This window comes from Gigantopelta aegis, chromosome 15 (assembly GCF_016097555.1).
Source record: "Gigantopelta aegis isolate Gae_Host chromosome 15, Gae_host_genome, whole genome shotgun sequence".
NCBI lineage: Eukaryota > Metazoa > Mollusca > Gastropoda > Neomphalida > Peltospiridae > Gigantopelta > Gigantopelta aegis.
Window position 1 is genome coordinate 30,071,919 of NC_054713.1, and position 25,857 is coordinate 30,097,775.

The 25,857-nt window shown below is 38.6% G+C and overlaps 1 protein-coding gene across 4 annotated transcripts in view; it reads left to right on the forward strand.

Moving 5' to 3' along the window:
* LOC121389947 overlaps positions 1-25,857 on the forward strand; it is a 113,710-nt gene that overhangs the window by 51,205 nt on the left and 36,648 nt on the right. The gene's annotated exons all lie outside the window — the stretch shown is intronic.

Consider the following 25,857-nt stretch of genomic DNA (forward strand, 5'->3'; position numbering starts at 1 on the left):
CCTCGCATTTTAATTGTCCTTTCCTCCAAAATGTGTCAGATGGCACAGATTTTAACCTGGGATTTGAAGAATTTCCGGGACCCATCTAGATTTCCTCTTTTTTACAGTTCACCAATTCCCACCCCTGATATTAAAATGACTTTTATGGTATGGCGTTGTCTGTCCATCCGTCTGTTTACTTTTTCTTGTCCCGACCATATCTTGCATACAGATGCACACAGGACCATCAAACCTCACATGTAGGAATAACTTGGGATGATGGTGTGTCGTGTACTATTTCTAGGTCTTTATGGGTGTGTAAGAAATAGATTAATGTACTCATGCCCGCTGGAGAGGATTGATCCTACAACTCGTGGTTTCCGAAAGTATCTAATGTTGTAAGATACATCGTGTCCAGTTTATTATTCTCTATGTCTACATGTAGTGATTAAGGTTAGTGGTTGCTAATTGCAGGTCGGCACGTGACTTTCTCGCTGTCAGCGACACCACTGGGTGCCACAACACCGATATCCAGTTGCTGGCAGCAGAGGCAGGCCATCGACGTCTTGGCTATCTTGTGCTGTATATGTTGTGAGTGCATAAATAATGGAAATCACTAATGTTTTCCACATTGTTATTATTATTATTATTATTATTAGTTTATCTGAACACGCAGGTGTGAATGTAGTAAAAAAAAAAAGAAAAAAAAGAGAGATAATGAAAATAAATAAATAATAAAACAAAAATAATTAAAATAAAATTAAAGATGACGTACCCAATCTATTTTGTTCTCGCTAGGATTAAATACAAGTATTTAGTAGTGCACGCTATGCTTCGACAAATACGGTATCCGGCACTCGTTATTTTGTTTTTCCCATTTATCAATTATTTTGTTTGTTTGGGGGTTTTATGGATGAAATACTTGATTATCTGCCAAAACCCTGTGTGGAGGAAGACTTAAAATACCAAAGTAGGACATGTTGCATACTTACACATTTTTGTTCGCGACTTATTTTTTCTGTAATCAAATTAAATAATCGTCATGATACCCAAACACATTTTGTTGAACACGGAAGTTGTGGAAGTTACGGGTCAAAATCGCACAAAATTTGTGAGTGCCGGACTTTGTATCATTTATATAGTAGGGATGGAAATTTGTGTTACAAATACATACACAGGCCTCAGATTTTCCTTGTGGTTTGCACTTCAGTTCTTCTTAATATTGTGGCCTACGAATATGATGGTAGCTTTTGAGACTGTGTAAAATAATATTAAACTGATGGACAGAAATAAGGGATCACATATAGCATAACAGTAAATTGTGATAGTTTCTATAATTGGATTTGTGATGACCAGAGATGGCAGTGATACACCAACTTACTTTATTTTTCTTCCTTGTGATTTAAAAAAACAAAACACATTTTTATTATTAAGTGTGTGAAAATTCAGATTAAAAAAAAAGGTGATGATATCCGAAAGGGAGGGAGGGGGCACAATCTATTATAGTAATATCAATTCATTCTAATTTGGTTTTGGTGCCTATCTTCACACAATCTGGTAAAAAAAAAAAAGGTGGTGGGTGGGTGTGAGACTACAGCATAAATACAGCATGGCTGGAACGACAGCAACTGCCATATATATGTGTGTGTCTGTATTATAATAATAACAATAATTATTATAATTTTTTTTTTTTAAACAATTTTCATTTACTTTATTTTTTAAAGATTGTTTATTTTATTATTTAATTGAAATTAATATAATTATATTATTATTTAGCAGCAGTAGTATATATATCTATATGTGAACAAGAAAAATATCCAACTCCAGTTCACTTATACTACTGATAAGTCACTTATAAGTGTAATATACATGCATGTGGAGTATCAATGAAGTATCAGTTAACCAATTTTTTCACTTATACACACTGATACTTCACTTATACCAATATATAGGTAACTTATACGCCACTTATAAGTAGTTTATAAGTCAAGTATACTTCACTTATATTTGTATAAGTTATTTCCATAAGGGAAGGGATCACATATAGCATAACAGTAAATAGTGATTGGAATCAAAACCCACAACCACAGTGTTAGAATTTAACCATGTAACAATTAAGGTTCAAACACGATGTCCTGGGCACACATCTCAGCTATCTGGGCTGTCTGTCCAGGAAAGTGGGTTAGTTGGTTAGTGAGAGAGAAGAGGGTGTAGTTGTCGTGACAACTCGCTTTGGGTGGGAGCCGGTACCGGGCCGCGAACCCTGTACCTACGTACCTTATGTCGGATGGCTTAACCACGACACCACCGAGGCCGGTGAAATACAGACATTACTATGCTAGCTGTAAATTAAATTTTGTTTACAATTCCACATATTTCTTTATTTCTTTCCATCAGTATATTTTCGACTATTGCAACTTTTTTTACTGTGTACTTTATATAATGCTTAAACATTTTCGATTTTTGCAAATTCAATCATTGTAGTGGCCAAAGAAAGTTCCGCGTGTCCGGGGAGAGGGTTTTCAAGGTGGGCAGGGGGTCTGGAGGGAGAGGGTCGAGGTTGGTAATGGGTCTGGAGGGAGAATGGTGAGGTTGGCGGTGGGTCTGAAGGGAGAGTGGCGAGGTTGGCGGTGGGTCTGTAGGGAGATTGGCGAGATTGGTGGTGGGTCTGGAGGGAGAGAGTCGAGGTTGGTGGTGGGTCTGGAGGAGGGAGAGGGTCGATGTTGGTGATGGGTCTGGAGGGAGAGGGGCGAGGTGGGCGTAGTGTCCATAGAGGGAGAATTGCGGGATGGGTGAGGTGTCTATAAATAGAGGTGTGTGTATCCCGAAGGAGAGTCGTGTCTAGGAGAGGGTTAGGTTTCCAGAAGATGAGGGGCAGGATGGGCATGGTATCTAGAAGAGGGGTGGCTATCCAGATGATGCAAAAATATAAACTATTTTAATTTTTTTAAAGGGGTGGGGTGGTGGGTGTGTGGGGAGAAATAATAAATAATTTACAAAAAGTTGAGACGATAAAATAGTAAAATATTATAAAATTTAATTGGAGGTGTAGCAATATTATTTTGTTCAAGATTATTATTATAATTTTTAAAAATATACATTATTTTTTAGTATTTTGACCCCAATAGCAGATGTATTAAACATTCATTCATTCATTCATTCATTCATTCATACTTATTGTTTTCAAAACATTACCTGTGTGTACAGACTTTCTGTCGATTTTATTTTACAGAGAAGATTTTGTCAACAACATTCAGCCAATATTCATGTCAGTGGTCGTGGTAGAAAACAGAAGGACGTATCGCGATGTCTCAGTAGAATGGTGCAAAGCAATTCATTCGTAAAATACACGAAAGCAAATGAGAAAAGCGATATGGGACGACACATTAATAAAACACAAAACGGACAAGAAAAATAGTGCAAAGATGAAGATCACAACAAATATCGTATGCTTGAAAAATCCAAAAATTAAGAATACGAGAAGAAGCGAGAACAAAAGAAAGAAGTTGAACGTCAAGGATGAGATGGCAAACTTAAATCGAACAGTGAGGAAACAAAGAATATGAAATGTACAACAAAAAATGAGATGGAAAACCCGCAAAAACAATACGAAAACAAAAATGTGCCATATGAAAAAAAGCTTTACCAACATGGTGAGGACGAAAACAAGGAATATCAAAATGAAAAATACGAACACATGTAAAGTGAACAAAAACGTCAAGAAAGCAAGGAAGAAGAGACTAAAGAACAACGAAACAATGGAAACAAAACATATGAAATGTACCGGAAGAAATGATGAGGAGAAAAACAATACGAAAACAAACAATGTTAAAATGAACCAAATGGAAACAGACAAAACCATCATGGACACTATAAATATGATGACAAGGGAGATCAAAATGAAAGAAACGGAAGTATGTGACGTGAAGAAAAGCATTAAGAAAACAAGAAGGGCGAGAACGAAGAATAACAAAACAAGCATTATGAAAACAATACTAACAGGCCCAATACTTGTACTGACTCTGTGAGAACAACAAGAAGTCGGAGCGACTTTGGGTCGACAGATCTTCGATTCATAATTTACGAACCGAATGAAGTGGAGCATTTTCTTCTCCCGCTGTCAATGATAAACCACCAGCTTTAAAAAAGTTTTACAAACTGAAGTCAGTGTACTACTTTATTCCAAAGCAACATGAGTAATTAACTCTTTATGTAGACATAGCCATAAGAATCAGTGGTGAGCCGTCAGATTCCATTGTTTTTTTAGGTGTAAAACATTTATATTTTCTTTCTGTTTTTCTTTCTTTTTTTATTATTATTTTTATTTTATTTTAATCATGCAGTTGGGTATGAATAGAACCCATGCGTTCGAAAATTTGTGGACGAATTGGTAGTAACACTTATCTCAGGGGCATGTACAGAAGAGGTAGCCTAGTTTTGGGGCCTGACCTCCTGCTTCAAGCAAATTTTTTTAAATATTTTTTTTTATAATATATTTTCCGTGGGAACCTGATATTAACTAGGGGCGGGATGTAGCCCAGTGGTAAAGCATTTGCTTGATGCGCAGTTGGTCTAGGATCAATCCCCGTCGGTGGTCCCATTGGGCTATTTCTTGTTCCAGCCAGTGCTCCACAACTGGTGTAACAAAGGCTGTGGTATGTGCTATCCTGTCTGTGGGATGGTGCATATAAAAGATCCCTTGCTATTAATCGGAAAGAGTAGCCCATGAAGTGGCAACAGCGGGTTTCCTGTCTTAATATCTGTGTGGTGCTTAACCATATGTCTGACGCCATATATCCGTGAATAAAATGTGTTGAGTGCGTCGTTAAATAAAACATTTCCTTCCTTGATACGAATTCACCTGGAAACTTTGCTCATGTTTAATATCCTATAATTATGGCATGCTTTCGTGTCCCTGTTCACTAAAAGATGCTGTATATATCTACAGTCTTGAATACGTTCTTTTCGTAATAAGGCGTCCACGACGACATTATAAATGGTTTTGTGACATTTTGTTTCAGAAACAACATTGTAGACACCGTTATCCTACAATAGTGTAATGTGAAATGGGGCCATATCTAGTGGGTAGAACGGTACAACACAACAACTCTCACCCCACCTGATGAAATGAATAAATGCCCTTTTTAGATTAAAGATGCCCTTTTTAGAGTAAAAGTGCCCTGCATGTTTACATTTAAAGAGCCATTTTTAGAGTAAAAGTGCCCTTTTTAGTATAGAAGTGCCCTTTTTAGTGTAAAAGTGCTCTTTTTAGTGTAAAAGTGCCATTTTTAGAGTAAAAGTGCTCTTTTTAGTATAAACATGCTATTTTTAGTGTAAGAGTACCATTTTTAGACTAAAAGTGCCCTATTTAGTGTAAAAGTTCTCTTTTTAGTATAGAAGTGTCAGTTTTAGTGTAAAAGTGCCCTCTAGTGTAAAAGTACTCTTTTTAGTGTAAAATTGTTCTTTTTAGAGTAAAAGTGTGTGTTGTTTTTTTTATAGTAAAAGTGTCCTTTTTAATGTAAAAGTGCCAGTATTAGAGTAAAAGTGTCATATTTAGTATAATTTTTAGTGTAAAAGTGCCATTTTTTACTGTAAAAGTATCATGTTGATAATGTAAAAGTGTCATTTGTACATGTAGTGTAAAAGTGCCATTTTTAGTGTAAAAGTGTCATGTTTAGTGTAAAAGTGTCATTGTTAGAGTAAAGGTGCCTTGTGTAGAGTAAAGGTGCCTTGTGTAGAGTAAAAGAGCCCTATTTAGTGTCAAAGTCCCCTGTTTAGTGTGAAAGTGCTCTAAAATTGTTTAGTGTAAAAGTGTCATTGTTAGAGTAAAAGTACCCTATTTAGTGTTAAAGTCCCCTGTTTAGTGTAAAAGTGCTCTAAATTTTTTTAGTGTTAAAGTGCCATTTTTAGTGTGAAAGTGTCCTATGTAGAGTAAAAGTGCCCTATTTAGTGTAAAAGTGCTCTTTTTAGTATAGAAATGCCACTTTTAGTGTCAAAGTGCCCTAGCTGTTTAGTATAAAAGTGCTCTTTTTTCAGATTAAAAGTGCCCTTTTTAGTGTCAAAGTGCAATTTTTAGTGTCAAAGTGCCCTGTTTAATGTAAAATTGCTCTTTTTGGATTAAAAGTGTGGGTTTGTTTTTTTTATAGTAAAAGTGCCCTTTTTAATGTAAAAGTGCCATTTTTAGAGGAAAAAAGTGCCAGTATTAGAGTAAAAGTGGCATGTTTAGTGTAAAAGTGCAATTTGTTGTGTAAAAGTGTAATTTTTAGAGAAAAAAGTAGCAGTATTAGAGTAAAAGTGTCATGTTTGATGTAAAAGTGTAAATTTTTAGTGTAAAAGTGCCATTTTATGTGTAAAAGTGCCATTTTTAGAGAAAATAGTGTCAGTATTAGAGTGACATGTTTAGTGTAAAAGTGCTCTATTTAGTTTAAAATGTTTTTGTTTTTGTCAACGAGAACCCTTTCTATTGGTAATCTTCATTTGAAGTTGGACAATTTAACATGGGTTTCAATGGTAGATGACATCTGTGTAACAAGACCATACCTCAAAATGTTTGTGTGTAGCCACTAAATGGGTTATTCATATTTTAAGTTCTCGGGGACCTGCATGGATTCAGTATAAGAAAATACGTACTGGCGGAGGCTGCCGTCTTGGAGGTCTAAAATGTTAAAAAATATTAGTATTTAGTTGGGCAATTTAACATGGGTTTCAATGGCAGATGACATCTGTGTAGTGAGACCTAACCAGATGCGACCATAACAACAGTCTTCATTTTAAAAGGTAAAACTTGTCTGATCGGTTAGTATATTTTTGTCGCTCGTGTCGTGAAATAATTACAAGGGAACCACTTTAACTTGTATTATACTGATTTCCCGTGTGCGAGAAGTGGACTTATTTTAACAACGCGGCTCGTATGAAAACTGCTGTTGTTAACCATATAATTTATTTATGATTATTATTTTATTTATTTATTTATTTACTTATTATTCATTTATTTATTTAAAATTATTATTTATTTATTTATTTATTTAATCTGCACAAATGGTAAACAGCCTTTACTTACACTGATATTGGTTTTGTTTTAATTATTATTTATTTATTTATTGTATTATTTTATTTATTTATTTATTATGTGTCCCCCGAGTGCACTCCTGTGCCAAAAACTGCACAAATGGTAAACAGCCATTACTTGTACTGACATTGGTTTTGTTTTAATTATTAAAATTTAATGTGTGTTTAACATGTTTTATCAATAAACTTGAATTGTGTTATAATTATATTATGTTTCGTTTGTTTTAAATATACACACTTGTTCAAACTCCTAAAGGCACAAAAAGCGATGGGATGTAGCCCAGTGATAAAGCGCTCGTCTATGTTACATTTTAAAACCCCAACGGTTCATCCATTCCCCATTTCAGCTAGTGCTCCACAAGTTGTGTAACAACGGCCGTGGGATGTAATATTCTGTCAAAGATGGTGCATATAAAAGACCCCTTGCTTCTAATTTAAAAGAGTAACCCATGACATGACAGCAGCGGGTTGCCAAGTGTTAAAGCGTTCGCCTGATACGCAGTTGGTCTAGGATCGATCCTTGTTGTTGGGCCCATTGGTATATTTCTTGTTCCAGCCATTGCACCACGACTGGTAAATCATAGATCGTGGTATGTGCTATCCTGTCTGTGGGATGGTGCATATAAAAGGTCTCTTGCTACTAATGTAACAGGGTTTCATCTTTAAGAGTACATGTCAAAATTACCAAATGTTTGACATCCAATTGCCGATGAATGAATGTTTAACGACATCCCAGCACAAAAATACACATCGGCTATTGGGTGTCACAAATGGTAAGCATATGAAAATATTAACCAATTGCCGATGATTAATAAATCAATGTGCTCTAGTGGTGTCGTTAAACAACCGTTTTTAACTCTTAGATAGCTGGATGTAGCCCAGTGGTAAAGCATTCACCTCGTAGGTGGGCTCATTGGTCTATTGGTCGTTCCAGCCAGTGCACCACGATTGGTATATCAAAGACCGTGGTTTGTGCTATCCTGTATGTGGGGTGAATATATATATATATATATATAGCGGGAAATGTAGCGGGTTTCTTCTAGACGATATGTAAAACATTTTGACATCCAGTAGCCGATGATTGATGAATCAATATGCTCTAGTGGTATCGTTTAGCAAAACAAACTGTTTAGCTCAGTCGATAGACCGCTTGCCTTAGAGGCTTTGGTTGTAGAATGGAATCTCCTTGGTGGACCCTTTTCCGTGTGTTTTTTCTCTTTCCAACTGGTGGACCCACGACTGGTATATCAAAGGCCGTGTCTTGTTTGTGGTAAAGTGCCTATAGAAGATTCCTTGCTGGTAATAGAAACAATCGTCAGGGTATCGTCTGAAGTCTACGTTGTAGTTTGTTTTGTTTAACGACAACACTAGAGCACGTTGATTTATTAATCATTGGCTGATGGATGTCAAACAATGGTTATTTTGACATATAGTCTTAGAAAGGGAACCCGCTACATTTTTTTTTCTAGTTAGGGGTCTTTTATATGTACCATACCACAGACAGGACAGCACATATCACGGAGTCTGGATTACCAAGTGTTTGACATAAAATAATCACTGTGCTCTAGTGTTGTACTTTCCACGTTCGATGTATGAGATATACGAAATGTTTGACATAAATTAATCTATGTGCTCTAGTGGTATACATTCCAGGTTCGATGTATGCAGATACTGGGATTTGTTTGCCTATACAAATGGGGTAGTAGGTTGGACTATACCAATTCAAATCCCATAGGCGACCATGTTAACGTTTGTGTTTAAAAACACTATATGCAATATATCAACCAAACTGTGACCCATAAATATCAGTACTACAACCCCTACCTCAAAGTATTAACTGCAGAAAATGGTACCTTTCATGGCTCATTTTCGGTATAACCAGATGTTTCTGCAACACCCCTAGTTTCGCACAAAATTTTAGTACTTTTTTTTACAGGTACCCCATACAAGGCTACTTGACACGGTGGTACTACATCAAATAAAATTGCATACATTTTTAGCCCAGATGAAACTAATTTTTTTTACAACCAACACACTCACATTTATAACCAATCACAGGACTTGTGGTGTTAACTTCTCTATCAAAAGTTCGGTGCACCTCGAACTTCGACCCAGCCGGAAATTAATTGGTATAGTGCAACCAGTATGAGGCTGTATACATGGTAAATATGTTAGGTGCTTATACGTTATAGTTTGTTTCGTTTAATGACACGACTAGAACACATTTATTTATTAATTATCGGCTATTGGATGTCAAACAATGGTAATTCTTAGAAACACGCTACATTGTTTTGTTCATTTGTAGGAATGGATCTTATATATGTACCATCCCACAGACAGGATAGCACATTCTTTGATATACCAGTCGTGGTGTACTTTCCAGGTTCGATGTATAGAGGTATGGGACAGGTTTGGCGGAGGCGATCAATGGGGTAGTAAGATTCGTATAAATGGTAAATATGTTAGGTGCGAATCCGGGATGCTATAAGAGGGGTGGGTCCCAATATTTTTTAAAGGATAGTTTGCGTTTCCCGAAGGCAAATGATCCGATTTTTGGAAGTAATCCGGGAAAATTTAAAAATATAAATGCGTTTTCTAGGCAATTTAATGTTGTTTAGCTACAGTTCTGTTATGATTAAAATGTGCCCGACCGTCTTATACAAGTATTTAGGACATAATTTTCAAAGAAATTAACCAGAATAATAATTATGAGAATATTGCTACTTCAAGGCAATGTATGTCCCAACAAATTTTCTTATCTCCTACGTTCAAGGACCATAACTGTCAACAATGGGTTAATTGCCATGAAAATCAAACTTGATCTGTAGCAGTAAATGATAAAGATATACACAACATTTCAGAATTCCAAAAATACAGTCCGAAAAACAGATTTTCGTATCTCCTAAAGTGAAGGACCATAACCATCAAACTTGGGTAAATGGGAATGAAAGTCCACTTGTAAACTGTACATGACAAAGCTATACACAAAATGCGGAAAAACGGTCCGGAAAATTATACTTATGGGACAGATGGACGGATAGACAGACAGCCAGACACACTAACAGTACTAGTGTCTGTATATCCAAGGTGTTTGAGGTCATATAATAGTGTTTGTAGCACTCAATTTGCATTGTACTTTGTAATATGTTTTTTATTTCGTACGTACGAAATTATTGTGATGTAAAATCTGGTTTGGGCCACTACATGCATTAAGGCAACAACAAACATCTTGTGTATACACACACTGATGTTCTAAACTAGAAAATGTATTTAATATATAATTTTCATCACCAAATGTCTGTTAGTCGGCAACATCTTACAATGGAAGCCAACAAGGGTGAGTCTATTTAAGTGAGTAGGGGGCGGGACGTAGCCTAGTACAGTAGTGGTAAAGCACTCGCCTAATGTGCGGTCGGTCTAGGATCGATCTCCGTAGGTGGGTCCATTGATCTATTTCTTGATCCAGCCACTGCAAGTCACGAATAGTATACTAAAGGCCGTGGTATGTGCTATCCTGCCTGTAGGATGGTGTATATAAAAGATCCTTTGCTACATCTACATCTTTTATTTGGAGGAGTTATTGGATATGGATGTCAAAACACAAATATCAATGTTTTCACCGCTAGAGTGCGGACTTGTATTGAGGTTTTAACCTCATATATACTGACTTCCCAATGGGTTCTCATATCAAAAGGGTGCACGGCACCTTGTGTCAGTGGTACCCATTCGTTATTTAATAAAACCACTTATGGCCCACCGTTCGTCTAAAACGTATTTTGGGAGAATTCGGCCACAAGACATGTTTTTCCACTTTTTCACCAAATATTTGGGTCAAGGACAAAAAGAAATGTTCCTAGAATTCGCCCACTCAGGGAATACATACGATACATGCATTTGTGTTCACATCTACATCTTTTATTTGGAGGAGGAGTTGGATATCGATGTCAGAACACAAATATCAATGTTTTCACCACTATAGTGCCGATTTGTATTGAGTTTTTAACCTCATATATAATGACTTCCGAATGGGTATTATCTTAAAAGGGTGCACGGCGCCGTGTGTGAGTGGTACCCATTCATTATTTAATTAAAACTGTTTATTCGACCACTTATGGCCCACCGTTCGTCTAAAACTTATTTTGGGAGAATTCGGCCCCAGGACATATTTTTCCACTTTTTCACCAAATATTTGTGTCAAGGACTAAAAGAAATATTCCAAGAATTCGCCCACGCAGGGAATACATACGATACATTCATTTGTGTTCACATCTACATCTTTTATTTGGAGGTGTTGTTGGATATGGATGTCAGAACACAAATATCAATGTTTTCACCGCTAGACTGCAGACTTGTATTGAGGTTTTAACCTCATATATACTGACTTCCGAATAGGTTCTCATGTCAAAAGGGTGCACGGCACCATGTGTGAGTAGTACCCATTCGTTATGTAATAAAAAACTGTTTATTCGTCCACTTATGGCCCAAACTCATTTTGGGACAATTCAGCCCCAAGACATATTTTACCACTTTTTCACCAAATATTTGGGTCAAAGACCACAATAAATGTTCCTAGAATTCGCCCACGTAGGGAATACATACTATACATGCATTTGTGTTCACATCTATATCTTTTATTTGGAGGAGTTGTTGGATATCGATGTTTTAACCTCATATATACTGATGTCCGAATGGGTTATCATCTTAAAAGGGTGTACGGCACCCTGTGTGAGTGGTACCGTTTCATTATTTAATTAAAACTGTGTTTATTCGACCACTTATGGCCCACCGTTCGTCTAAAACTTATTTTGGGAGAATTCGGACCCAGGACATATTTTTCCACTTTCCCCCCAAATATTTGGGTCAAGAACTAAAAGAAATGTTCCCAGAATTCGTCTATGCAGGAAATAAATACGATACATGTATTTGTGTTCACATCTACATGTTTTATTTGGAGGAGTTGTTGGATATGGGTGTCAGAACACAAATATCCATGTTTTCACCGCTAGAGTGCGGATTTGTATTAAGGTTTTAACCTCATGTATAATGACTTCTGTGACGGCACATGCTCTTATCTTTTTCGCCTGTGGCGATGTTAATTGTTTTAGAGGGCTGTGTGCAGCTTGGTTACATAATACCCCCGCGCGACGGTGGTAGTCTTGTATCCCAATATGCACTTAGACCAGATGGGCACTTTGTTACGTAATACCACCGCGCGACCGTACCCCCTATTACACACCCAGACCAGATGTGGAGGCCATGTGGCCAGTAGTTACGTAATATATCCGGTACTGCGGTTTATGACCAGGGTATTGCTGGCGAACTAGGCGACGACCAGTCTAGCCTTCTAAGAAAATATATCGACTCTGGGAGTGGTGGAAATTCACATGATAAGATTCGGTCACGCGTACTGTCTCCGGACCAGTCTGGGATTTTATAATAAATAGCTAGGATTTTAGATATATCGAGAAACCTTGGAAGGCTGCTGGGGAATGGACGTCGTCCACTGAACGAAATATATAAGCTCAGTCCGGACGTGGTAAATATATTTTTCTGCTCTGTTGTAATAACCTTGATGTGATTGTAATGACTTTAAATATTTTAATACTGTATTATACCAACATTATTTAGACAGTGTTTCCGGTAATCTGACGAATTAAATTGTAGGATTCACTGTTCTAAAATTATTAAAGCTTAGCCAGTCATCCTAGAGGACCTAGGTAAACTGTAGGTTATTGTCTTTATTGTGATATGTACCAGTATTAATTCTGTATTACAAGGTTACTGAATGAGTAGTTAAAGGTTAATTTAAAATTAACCAGTTAGGAATAGAGTTGTAATTCCTTTATTAATTAAGTTCCCCTGGCAGCGTTTCTCAATTATCACATGTGTGCGTGTTGTATCACGGTGAAGTGATTAGAATATTATGTAAACTAGACACCTAGTGATTAACTAATTAAGTGATTAGTTCTGGGTTGTTATTATATTGTTGTTGTTAATTAACTACTGCGGCAAGTTCATTTGTCAGCGTAGTGTTAATACAGATTCCAAAGAGTATTGTGTTTTGTTGTGTTTTCTAGTGAACTAAACGTGCTATATTATATACTTTATATATAGATCTTATCTCTGATATACCTAGAGCCGAGCCACTCGGGTATTGGACTGCCCGATACAGAGAGATCTAATAGATATACAGTTAGGAGAGATATTTGGATAATCGTGTTTTATTCAGTTACGGGTATTATAGGATCCCCGTGACAGGAGTAAAAATTGGGGTGCTTGTCCCGGATCTGAAACGGGACATGCATATTTAAAAAGTATTGTTTGTAAATGGGGGCTTTATAAATTAATTTTACAAATTAACTAGAAGTAGCAACGTTGTTCACTAGAAAAAAATTATAATAAGTGCATCATACCTAAACATGGATAAGAATTTGCTGGATAGGCCTACGCTCAGTGTAGTGGAGATTAAGCAAGCACGTAAGGCCGAATTAGTTGAAATCGCGAGTGAGCGAGAAATTGATTTAACATCAGCTAAAACATTAGGTGATATAAAGACAATTATTATCCAGGAAGTTTTTGGTGATAGGCCTGTTATGGAAGACAGTGAGATTGTTCCCGAGATAGAGATAAATGAGTTAAGTGTGGAACAACAGTTAGCTTTTAAAAAGCGAGTACGAAAGAGAAGAACGTGCAGTAGATAGAGAGAGAGAGAGAGAGACAGAGAGAGAGAGAGAGAGAGAGAGAGAGAGAAGAGAAGAGAAGAGAGGGATATAGAGAGAGAAAGAGAAGAGAGGAATAGAGAGAAAGAAGATAGAAATAGAGAGAGAGGGATAGAGAGAGAGAAAGAGAAGAGAGGGAGAGAGAGAGAGAGAGAGAGAGAGAGAGAGAGAGAGAGAGAGAGAGAGAGAGAGAGAGAGAGAGAGAGAGAGAGAGAGAGAGAGAGAGAGAGAGAGAAAGAGAACAGAGGGATAGAGAATTCCAGTTAGCAAAATTAAAAGTGGAACATGAGTTAAAATTGAATACTGAAGAAGTTAGACGAGAAGCAGGAAATGGGTTTAACATGTCGGAGGCTTATAGATCAGTGCCTGTATTTGACGACCAGGAGGTAGATATATTCTTCCAACTTTTTGAATGGGCCGCCAAGCAGCTAAATTGGCCTCAGTCTAAGTGGACATTGTTAGCCGTGTCTAAGTTTAAGGGGAAGGCTAGCGTAGCTTATAATTCAATGAGTGATGAGCGGGCAAGTCAGTATGACCTAGTTAAGTCTGCAGTGTTGAGGGCTTATGAGTTACGACCTGAGGATTATCGTTTACGGTATAGCAAGTTGAGAAAAACGCAGGGTCAGTCTTATAGTGAGTTAGTGGCTAAGAAGGCAGGGATGTTTGATAAATGGGTGGTTTCTCATCAGGTAGAGTCATATACCGATTTACGGGTGTTGTTGATCTTACAGGACCTTAAAAATGGATTACCGGTTAGCTTACGTATTCATTTAGAGGATCGTGATATCAAAAAAATAGAGGAGGCAGGCATAGTGGCAGATGATTACATGTCAATACACAAAGCTCAGGCAGTACAGGGTAGCTCTTTACAACAGGGGGATAAGAAGAAATTTCAGCCAGGTTTTTCCCGGGAAAGTAACTATCGGGGAGAGTCTTCTAGTTGGTCAGCTAGTCAGGCAAGGAATGCACCTGGTGGGCAAAGTAAGGATAAGCCTGCAATATCAGCCAATACACGAACTTTTCGTCCACATTGCAGTTACTGTAAAAAGGATAACCATCTTGTCGGGGACTGTTTTAAAAGGAAACGCGATAATGCGCAAGTGGTCGGTTTAGTGAGGTCAGCTCCGTTAGCTAGAGAGTTAATGGTTAGTCCTATGGCAGAGAAAGTAAACCCGTATGTGTCCACTGGTATGGTTTGTGATGTCAAACAAGAGTTGTGTCCTAAGGCAATATCAGTCTATCGAGATACAGGGTGTAGCCAGTCACTTATTACGTCAGATTGTTTAGCTGGTATAGAGAATTCAGATACAGGACGTAGTTTGGCCTTAACCTCGGTTACTGGAGAAAATATAGCTGCCCGGCTACATAACGTTTTCTTGTGTTCGAAGTTTGTGACGGGACCAGTCATTATGGGTGTTGTGAAGGACTTGCCTTTTGAAAACATAGGAGTTTTGTTGGGTAACGATTTGACTAGTCAGTGTTGTCAGCCGCAATGTGACCAATTGTTAATTGAAGACAGCCCTTTACCCATAGAAGAGTGTGAGGTTGATGAGACTAGATATCCTGCGTGTGTAATGACTAGAGCTATGGCCAGAAGGGTAACACGAGACCCAGAGGATATTTGTGATTTGTCTGATACGTGTGTGAGCCATGAAATTGGAGTGGATGAGTTATCAGTAAAATGGTAGATAAGTCAACTGAGGAACTAAATGTGGTGGAACCTGTTGATCTCCCGCAGAGGGGAAATGAACCAGTTGTGTTTGATAGAGGGGACTTACCTTGTAATAGACAAGAGTTAATCCTAGAGCAGGGGGCTGATCCAAGTTTGTTGGCAGCTCGCACTACATTGTTAACTGAGGGTGAGATGGAGGATCAGATGTCAGGTTATTATATGGACACGGGTGTATTAATGAATAAGAGTGTGGAGAAGGTTGTGCCTGATAGTTAGGAATGTATGACAAGATGTAGAATTGTGGTGTCCTCTAAGTACCGTCCGTCATTGTTATTGTTAGCACATGAGGACGTGTTTGCTGGCCACTTAGGGCAGAATAAGACTCATAGTAAACTTGCCTCAGAGTTTTATTGGAAGGAAATGTTTGCAGATGTCAGTAAGCATTGTATGTCATGTCATGTGTGTCAGGTTGTGGGGAAACCAAATCAGCTAATTCCTCCCTATCCTCTGCAGAAGGTTCCCATAGTTGGGGAAGCCTTTTCAAAAGTATTGATAGATGTTGTGGGGCCATTACCGAAAACGCGTTCAGGCAACCAATTCTTGTTAACAATTATGTGCTTAACTACGCGTTTTCCAGAGGCGATTCCCTTAAGGAAGGTTACTGCATCTCTTGTAGCTAGTGCGCTGCTTAAATACTTCACGTATACGGGTTTACCAGGGGAAATTCAAAGCGACCGGGGTACGAACTTCATGAGCAAGTTGATCCAGCAAGTACTGTCTATGTTAGATATACGACAGATTCGTTCTGCTGCATTCCACCCTGAGAGCCAGGGCACAATAGAACGTTTCCACCAGAGCAGGAAAAGTATGCTCCGCTGCCATTGTTTTGACAATGGTACTGACTGGGACCAGTCAATTCCTTTCGTGTTGTTTGCAGCACGGGATGCTAAGCAATAATTCTTAGGATTCACCCCATTTGAGTTGGTCTATGGGCATTCAGCCCGAGGTCCTCTCAAATTGGTAAAAGATAGTTGGTTAGACAAGGATAATGCCGAAAACCTGCTGATTTATGTAGGGAGAGTTAGAGATAGGTTATGGCAGGCGACCGAACTAGCTAGGAAGCATCTGAGCTATGCTCAGAGCAAAACGGGTTAATGAGACAGGGTATGTGATAAACACTCCTGATAGGGTTAGGAAAAGTAGGTATTGTCACATCGATTTGCTAAAATGTTATTTTGACAGACTGCCGATAGTTCCAGTGTTACCTGTCCAAATTGAGAGTCACTCAATTTCCTGTGATGACGTCAAGACTGCAGAGATCAAGTTAACCAACAGCCAGATTCTAGCATACTTGAGTTCTTATCTACAGCACCTTGACATCCCCCAGCGAGCAAAGTTGACTACGTTGATACAAGACAATGTTTCCATTTGTCAGGACTTTCCAACGGTTACCAATACCTTAATCCAGGATGTGGGCTTGGAACCCACCGCTACACTGAGTCAACAGCATGCCTATCGGAGAAAACCTGGAAAACGTGCGACACTGAAAAAGAAGGAATCGAAGTTCCAGTGGTCAGATGAATGCGAGAAGTCATTAAACCGTCTCAAGCAGATGCTCTCCTCGTCTCCCGTGATGGCAGCACCAGGCTACCGAATGCCTTTCAAGCTGGCTGTGGATGCCAGTAACGTGGGAGCTGGAGCTGTGCTGTTCCAAGAAGACGAAAATGGACTGGACCATCCTGTAAGTTTCTTCTCTAAAAAGTTTGATAAACACCAGGTGAACTATTCCACTATAGAGAAGGAAGCTTTGGCCGTGGTACAAGCTCTGAAGCATTTTCAGATCTACGTGAAATCGCATTGCATCAAGTGGTGGTCTTTACTGATCATAATCCGCTTACCTTCATTCACAGAATGAAAGCCACCAACCAGAGAGTTTTGAGATGGAGTCTTCTTCTGCAGGAATTCCTAATTACCATTGAACATATCAAGGGCACATCCAATGTAATCGCTGATGCCCTGTCCCGAAGTTGAACATTATGATAATGTGTTGACATTGTTGATTTCTGTTTTGTTTTTATATATTTTATTGTATACCAGGGACTCAGAGACTCAGTGTGATTACTGGTAGTCACCTTATTACTATGTGTTATATGCCGGGATGCGTCGGTTAACGCACGCTTTGTTTTGTTTAAATGTAGTATATTTCCCTATTCCTAGAGTAGAGGAAATATCCTTTTTGAGGTGGGGGTGTGTGACGGAACATGCTCTTATCTTTTTCGCCTGTGGTGATGTTAATTGTTTTAGAGGGCTGTGTGCAGCTTGGTTATGTAATACCCCCGCGCGACGGTGGTAGTCTTGTATCCCAATATGCACTTAGAACAGGTGGGCACTTTGTTACGTAATACTCCGCGAGACCGTACCCCCTAATACACACCCAGACCAGGTGTGGAGGCCATGTGGCCAGTAGTTACGTAATATCTCCGGTAGTGCGGTTTATGACCAGGGTATTGCTGGCGAACTAGGTGACGACCAGTCTAGCATTCTGAGAAAATATATCGACTCTGCGAGTGGTGGAAATTCACATGATAAGATTCGGTCACGCGTACTGTCTCCGGACCAGTCTGGGATTTTATAATAAATAACTAGGGTTTTAGATATATCGAGAAACCTTGGAAGGCTGCTGGGGAATGGACGCCGTCGACTGAACGAAATATATAAGTTCAGTCCGGACGTGATAAATATATTTTTCTGCTCTGTTGTAATAACCTTGATGTGATTGTAGTGACTTTAAATATTTTAATACTGTATTATACCAATATTATTTAGACAGTGTTTCCGGTAATCTGACGAAGTAAATTGTAGGCTTCACTGTTCTAAAATTATTAAAGCTTAGCCAGTCATCCTAGAGGACCTAGGTAAACTGTAGGTTATTGTCTTTATTGTGATATGTACCAGTATTAATTCTGTATTACAAGGTTACTGAATGAGTAGTTAAAGGTTAATTTAAAATTAACCAGTTAGGAATAGAGTTGTAATTCCTTTATTAATTAAGTTCCCCTGGCAGCGTTTCTCAATTATCACACGTGTGCGTGTTGTATCACGGTGAAGTGATTAGAATATTGTGTAACCTAGATACCTAGTGATTAACTAATTAAGTGATTAGTTCTGGGTTGTTATTATATTGTTGTTGTTAATTAACTACTGCAGCAAGTACATTTGTCAGCGTAGTGTTAATACAGATTCCAAAGAGTATTGCGTTTTGTTGTGTTTTCTAGTGAACTAAACGTGCTATATTATATACTTTATATATAGATCTTATCTCTGATAAACCTAGAGCTGAGCCACTCGGGTATTGGACTGCCCGATACAGAGAGATCTTATAGATATACAGTTAGGAGAGATATTTGGATAATCGTGTTTTATTCAGTTACGGGTATTATAGGATGCCCGTGACAACTTCCGAATAGGTAATGACCTTAAAAGGGTGCACACGATACGTGCATTTGTGTTCACATCTACATCTTTTATTTGGAGGAGTTGTTGGATATGGATGTCAGAATACATTTCAAGGTTTTCACCGCTATAGTGCGGACTTGTTTTGAGGTTTTAACCTCATATATTCTGACTTCCGTATGGGTTCTCATGTCAAAAGGGTGCACGGCACCCTGTGTGATTGGTAGCCATTCGTCATTTAATAAAAACTGTGTTTATTCGACCACTTATGGGCCACCGTTCATCAAAAACTCATGTTGGGAGAATTCGGCCCAAAGACATATTTTTTTCCACTTTTTCACATAATATTTGGTCCAAGGACTGAAAGAAATGTTCCTAGAAGTCGCTCACGGAGGGAATACATGCGATACATGCATTTGTGTTCACATCTGCATGTTTTATTTCGAGGGGTTGTTGGATATGGATGTCAGAACACAAATATCAATGTTTTCACCGCTATAGTGTGGATTGTATTGAGGTTTAAACTCATATATCTCATGTCAAAAGGGTGCACGGCACCCTGTGTGATTGGTAGCAATTCGTTATTTAATAAAAACTGTGTTTATTCGACCACTTATGGGCCACCGTTCATCAAAAACTCATGTTGGGAGAATTCGGCCCCAAGACATATTTTTTCCACTTTTTCACATAATATTTGGGCCAAGGACTGAAAGAAATCTACGTAGAAGTCGCTCACGGAGGGAATACATGCGATACATGCATTTGTGTTCGTATCTGCATGTTTTATTTCGAGGGGTTGTTGGATATGGATGTCAGAACACAAATATCAATGTTTTCACCGCAAGATTGTGGAGTTGTATTGAGCTTTTAACCTCATATATACCGACTTCCAAATGGGTTCTCATATCAAAACGGTACACGGCACCCTCCGTGAGTGGTACCCATTCGTTATTTAATAAAAACTCTGTTTATTCAACCACTTATGGCCCACCGTTCCTAAAAAAATTCATGTTGGGAGAATTCGGCCCCAAGACATATTTTTCCACTTTTTCACCAAATATTTGGGTCTAGGACTAAAAGAAATGTTCCCAGAATTCGCCCACGCAGGGACTACATACGATACGTGCATTTGTGTTCACATCTACATCTTTTATTTGGAGGAGTTGTTGGATATGGATGTCAGAACACAAATATCAAGGTTTTCACCGCTATAGTGCGGACTTGTATTGAGGTTTTAACCTCATATATTCTGACTTCCGCATGGGTTCTCATGTCAAAAGGGTGCACGGCACCCTGTGTGATTGGTAGCCATTCGTTATTTAATAAAAACTGTGTTTATTCGACCACTTATGGGCCAACGTTCATCAAAAACTCATGTTGGGAGAATTCGGCCCCAAGACATATTTTTTTCCACTTTTTCACATAATATTTGTGCCAAGGACTGAAAGAAATGTTCCAAGAAGTCGCTCACGGAGGGAATACATGCGATACATGCTTTTGTGTTCACATCTGCATGTTTTATTTCGAGGGGTTGTTGGATATGGATGTCAGAACACGAATATCAATGTTTTCACCGCTATAGTGTGGATTGTATTGAGGTTTTAACCTCATATATACTGACTTCCAAATGGGTTCTCATATCAAAAGGGTGCATGGCACCCTATGTGAATTGTACCCATTCGTTATTTAATAAAAACTTTCTTTATTCGACCACTTATGACCCACCGTTCGTCTAAACCTTATTTTGGGAGAATTCGGCCCCAAGACATATTTTCCCACTTTTTCACCAAATATTTGGGTCTTGGACTGAAAGAACAGTTCCCAGAAAATGCTCACGCAGGAAATAGATACGAGACATGCATTTGTGCTCACATCTCTATCTTTCATTTGGAGGAGTTGTTGAATATGGATGTCAGAACACAAATATTTATGTTTTCACCGCTAGAGTGTGGACTTGTGTTGAAGTTTTAACCTCATATATTCTGACTTCAGCATGGGTTCTCATGTCAAAAGTGTGCACGGCACCCTGTGTGATTGGTAGCCATTCGTTATTTAATCAAAACTGTGTTTATTCGACCACTTATGGGCCACCGTTCATCAGAAACTCACGTTGGGAGAATTCGGCCACAAGACATATTTGTTTCCACTTTTTCACATAATATTTGGGCCAAGGACTGAAAGAAATATTCCTAGAAGTCGCTCACGGAGGGAATACATGCGATACATGCATTTGTGTTCACATCTGCATGTTTTATTTCGAGGGGTTGTTGGATATGGATGTCAGAACACAAATATCAATGTTTTCACCGCTATAGTGTGGATTGTATTGAGGTTTTAACCTCATACATACCAACTTCCAAATGGGTTCTCATATCAAAAGGGTGCACGGCAACCTATGTGAGTGGTACCCATTCGTTATTTAATAAAAACTGTGTTTATTCGACCACTTATGACCCATCGTTCGTCTAAACCTTATTTTGGGAGAATTCGGCCCCAAGACATATTTTTCCACTTTTTCACCAAATATTTGGGACTAGGACTGAAAGAAATGTTCCCAGAAAATGCTCACGCAGGAAATACATACGATACATGCATTTGTGTTCACATCTATATCTTTCATTTGGAGGAGTTGTTGGATATGGATGTCAGAACACAAATATCAATATTTTCACCGCTATAGTACGGACTTGTATTGAGGTTTTAAACTCATATATCTCATGTCAAAAGGGTGCACGGCACCCTGTGTGATTGTTAGCCATTCGTTATTTAATAAAAACTGTGTTTATTCGACCACTTATGGGCCACCGTTCATCAAGAACTCATGTTGGGAGAATTCGGCCCCAAGACATATTTTTTCCACTTTTTCACATAATATTTGGGCCAAGGACTGAAAGAAATCTACATAGAAGTCGCTCACGGAGGGAATACATGCGATACATGCATTTGTGTTCGTATGTGCATGTTTTATTTCGAGGGGTTGTTGGATATGGATGTCAGAACACAAATATCAATGTTTTCACCGCTAGATTGTGGACTTGTATTGAGCTTTTAACCTCATATATACCGACTTCCAAATGGGTTCTCATATCAAAACGGTACACGGCACCCTCCGTGAGTGGTACCCATTCGTTATTTAATAAAAACTCTGTTTATTCAACCACTATGGCCCACCCACTTCCTAAAAAAACTAAAAGAAATGTTGGGAGAATTCGGCCCCAGGACATATTTTTCCATTTTTTCACCAAATATTTGGGTCTAGGACTAAAAGAAATGTTCCCAGAATTCGCCCACGCAGGGACTACATACGATACGTGCATTTGTGTTCACATCTACATCTTTTATTTGGAGGAGTTGTTGGATATGGATGTCAGAACACAAATATCAAGGTTTTCACCGCTATAGTGCGGACTTGTATTGAGGTTTTAACCTCATATATTCTGACTTCCGCATGGGTTCTCATGTCAAAAGGGTGCATGGCACCCTGTGTGATTGGTAGCCATTCGTTATTTAATAAAAACTGTGTTTATTCGACCACTTATGGGCCACCGTTCATCAAAAACTCATGTTGGGAGAATTCGGCCCCAAGACATATTTTTTTCCACTTTTTCACATAATATTTGGGCCAAGGACTGAAAGAAATGTTCCAAGAAGTCGCTCACGGAGGGAATACATGCGATACATGCTTTTGTGTTCACATCTGCATGTTTTATTTCGAGGGGTTGTTGGATATGGATGTCAGAACACGAATATCAATGTTTTCACCCCTATAGTGTGGATTGTATTGAGGTTTTAACCTCATATATACTGACTTCCAAATGGGTTCTCATATCAAAAGGGTGCACGGCACCCTATGTGAGTTGTACCCATTCGTTATTTAATAAAAACTTTCTTTATTCGACCACTTATGACCCACCGTTCGTCTAAACCTTATTTTGGGAGAATTCGGACCCAAGACATATTTTCCCACTTTTTCACATAATATTTGGGCCAAGGACTGAAAGAAATGTTCCTAGAAGTCGCTCACGGAGGGAATACATGCGATACATGCATTTGTGTTCACATCTGCATGTTTTATTTCGAGGGGTTGTTGGATATGGATGTCACAACACAAATATCAATGTTTTCACCGGTATAGTGTGGACTTGTATTGAGGTTTAAACTCATATATCTCATGTCAAAAGGGTGCACGGCACCCTGTGTGATTGGTAGCAATTCGTTATTTAATAAAAACTGTGTTTATTCGACCACTTATGGGCCACCGTTCATCAAAAACTCATGTTGGGAGAATTCGGCCCCAAGACATATTTTTTTCCACTTTTTCACATAATATTTGGGCCAAGGACTGAAAGAAATCTTCGTAGAAGTCGCTCACGGAGGGAATACATGCGATACATGCATTTGTGTTCGCATCTGCATGTTTTATTTCAAGGGGTTGTGGGATATGGATGTCAGAACACAAATATCAATGTTTTCACCGCTAGATTGTGGACTTGTATTGAGCTTTTAACCTCATATATACTGACTTCCGAATGGGTTCTCATATCAAAAGGGTGCACTGCACTCTCCATGAGTGGTACCCATTCGTTATTTAATAAAAACCTCTGTTTATTCAACCACTTATGGCCCACCGTTCCTAAAAAAATCATGTTGGGAGAATTCGGCCCCAAGACATATTTTTCCACTTTTTCACGAAATATTTGGGTCTAGGACTAAAAGAAATGTTCCCAGAATTCGCCTACGCAGGGAATACATACGATACGTGCATTTGTGTTCACATCTACATCTTTTATTTGGAGGAGTTGTTGGATATGGATGTCAGAACACAGATATCAAGGTTTTCACCGCTATAGTGCGGACTTGTATTGAGGTTTTAACCTCATATATTCTGACTTCCACATGGGTTCTCATGTCAAAAGGGTGCACGGCACCCTGTGTGATTGGTAGCCATTCGTTATTTAATAAAAACTGTGTTTATTCGACCACTTATGGGCCACCGTTCATCAAAAACTCATGTTGGGAGAATTCGGCCCCAAGACATATTTTTTTCCACTTTTTCACATAATATTTGGGCCAAGGACTGAAAGAAATATTCCTAGAAGTCGCTCACGGAGGGAATACATGCGATACATGCATTTGTGTTCTCATCTGCATGTTTTATTTCGAGGGTTGTTGGATATGGATGTCAGAACACAAATATCAATGTTTTCACCGCTAGAGTGTGGACTTGTATTGAGCTTTTAACCTCATATATACCAACTTCCAAATGGGTTCTTCTATCAAAAGGGTGCACGGCACCCTATGTGAGTGGTACCCATTCGTTATTTAATAAAAACTGTGTTTATTCGACCACTTATGACCCATCGTTCGTCTAAACCTTATTTTGGGAGAATTCGGCCCCAAGACATATTTTTCCACTTTTTCACCAAATATTTGGGACTAGGACTAAAAGAAATGTTCCCAGAATTCGCCCACGCAGGGACTACATACGATACGTGCATTTGTGTTCACATCTACATCTTTTATTTGGAGGAGTTGTTGGATATGGATGTCAGAACACAAATATCAATGTTTTCACCGCTATAGTGCGGACTTGTATTGAGGTTTTAACCTCATATATCTCATGTCAAAAGGGTGCACGGCACCCTGTGTGATTGGTAGCCATTCGTTATTTAATAAAAACTGTGTTTATTCGACCACTTATGGGCCACCGTTCATCAAAAACTCATGTTGGGAGAATTCGGCCCCAAGACATATTTTTTTCCACTTTTTCACATAATATTTGGGCCAAGGACTGAAAGAAATGTTCCTAGAAGTCGCTCACGGAGGGAATACATTCGATACATGCTTTTGTGTTCACATCTGCATGTTTTATTTCGAGGGGTTGTTGGATATGGATGTCAGAACACGAATATCAATGTTTTCACGGCTATAGTGTGGATTGTATTGAGGTTTTAACCTCATATATACTGACTTCCAAATGGGTTCTCATATCAAAAGGGTGCACGGCACCCTATGTGAGTTGTACCCATTCGTTATTTAATAAAAACTGTGTTTATTCGACCACTTATGACCCATCGTTCGTCTAAACCTTATTTTGGAAGAATTCGGCCCCAAGACATATTTTTCCAGTTTTTCACCAAATATTTGGGTCTAGGACTGAAAGAAATGTTCTCAGAAAATGCTCACGCAGGAAATACATACGATACATGCATTTGTGTTCACATCTATATCTTTCATTTGGAGGAGTTGTTGGATATGGATGTCAGAACACAAATATCAATGTTTTCACCACTAGAGTGTGGATTTGTGTTGAAGTTTTAACCTCATATATACTGACTTCCGAATGGGTTCTCATATCAAAAGGGTGCACTGCACTCTCCGTGAGTGGTACCCATTCGTTATTTAAAAAAACTCTGTTTTTTTCAACAACTTATGGCCCACCATTCCTAAAAAACTCATGTTGGGAGAATTCGGCCCCAAGACATATTTTCCCACTTTTTCACCAAATATTTGGGTCTAGGACTGAAAGAAATGTTCCCAGAAAATGCTCACACAGGAAATACATACGATACATGCATTTGTGTTCACATCTATATCTTTCATTTGGAGGAGTTGTTGGATATGGATGTCAGAACACAAATATCAATGTTTTCACCGCTAGAGTGTTAACTTGTGTTGAAGTTTTAACCTCATATATACTGACTTCAGAATGGGTTCTCATATCAAAAGGGTGCACTGGTCTCTCCGTGAGTGGTACCCATTCGTTATTTAATAAAAACTCTGTTTATTCATCCACTTATGGCCCAGCGTTCCTAAAAAACTCATGTTGGGAGAATTCGGCCCGAGGACATATTTTTTCACTTTTTCACGAAATATTTGGGTCTAGGACTGAAAGAAATGTTCCGAGAAAATGCTCACGCAGGAAATACATACGATACATGCATTTGTGTTCACATCTATATCTTT